Consider the following 1,283-nt stretch of genomic DNA (forward strand, 5'->3'; position numbering starts at 1 on the left):
TAATGGTTCTAGAGAATTAGGGTTTAATGGATGGTTAAATGTGGAGGGACGAGTTATAGGGTGGCTCCTTTTATCTACACTCTTGTCAAGAAAATTTCTCTGCAACTATTGAGATATTTCTTCCATGGGTCTCTCAGGTTTACTTCATTTGATGTCATGTGATTGTGCATATAGATAATATTCATTAGTAGTTTCTCTAGCATACTTTCTTTTGTGTCTTGTGTTCCCATTCTTGGTAATGATAGCCTAATTTATCTTTCCTATGGTTGCTACAAGGGAAATTAAATCCTACGACTCTATGCGACCCATGCCATGGTTATTCTCTAAATTTTTCCTTGGAGACCACAAAATTTGACTGAATTTCGGTCTATCTAAGTTTTCCTCTACCATAGCTAATGTAAGGTCGACACATTGGATTTTATTTTTAATTTCTGATTCAGAAATTCTTGGTTATACCACCATAACACTTGCATTTTCTCATTAGGGTTATTGTTGGAAGATTGTTAAGGGTACAAGCAACTGCTCAGGTAAAAACCTTGTTTAGTTTTCCTCACAACTCTCATTGTTCCATCGATAATTGATGTGTGTCAATACTAATTATTAATTTTTCCTTGCCATTTGTTCTACTTGCACTGTAGGTAAAGGCTTAGGCTGCAAATTCTCTACATTTCGTTTGGAAATTCATGGCTTCGCATAGGTTCCACTGTAATGTTACTACTTTTGTTTCCAGGTGTTCATGGAAAACCTACCCAACTAGGGTTTCAAACTTAGAGTTTTTAAAAGGAGTTTTGCAATGAAATTTGACACTGAATACTATTAATGTAATCCTATATTTAATTCCTTTAATGTTTATTTTTTACGAGTGTGAAACCCTCGAGAACCTTATTTATCGTAGAGATTATGGATTGGACTTAACTCATTAACTGTAACAATTATTTTTTTTGTCAACCAAGGCATTAATTCCTTCTGTTAATTCCAATATCATTGTATATGTGTCATGCGTTTGTCATTTCCAAAAATTGGGTCTCTGAATTATGTTATGTCTCTGTGTTATTATTAAAAATGAGAGGAATGTTGTTTTGGTTGTTTTATAATTGTAGTCGGAGTTTCTTGTTGATATTATGAATCAATTGATAGACTTCCCTTCACTGTCCAACATAGTTTCATACATGTGTGTGGTCATAAGGTTTTGTTGTTTATATGAGTTACATTCATATTTAATGTTATTTCTAGAAGCTATTACTCTATGACAATTGTATTATTCTTTCTGTATTCACTTATAT

At 33.0% G+C, this 1,283-nt stretch overlaps 1 long non-coding RNA gene across 1 annotated transcript; it reads left to right on the forward strand.

Annotated features, from left to right (window-relative positions):
* The first annotated feature begins 482 nt into the window (after positions 1 to 482).
* On the forward strand, positions 483 to 979 carry LOC149207545 (uncharacterized). Its single transcript, XR_016252016.1, has 2 exons — positions 483 to 527; positions 639 to 979. It is a non-coding gene; the product is annotated as an uncharacterized LOC149207545 (long non-coding RNA).
* The last annotated feature ends 304 nt before the right edge of the window (positions 980 to 1,283 follow it).

Source organism: Pinus tabuliformis, chromosome 1_2, assembly GCF_031772625.1.
Source record: "Pinus tabuliformis cultivar Carrire ecotype Pingquan chromosome 1_2, CPIR1, whole genome shotgun sequence".
Classification (NCBI taxonomy): domain Eukaryota; kingdom Viridiplantae; phylum Streptophyta; class Pinopsida; order Pinales; family Pinaceae; genus Pinus; species Pinus tabuliformis.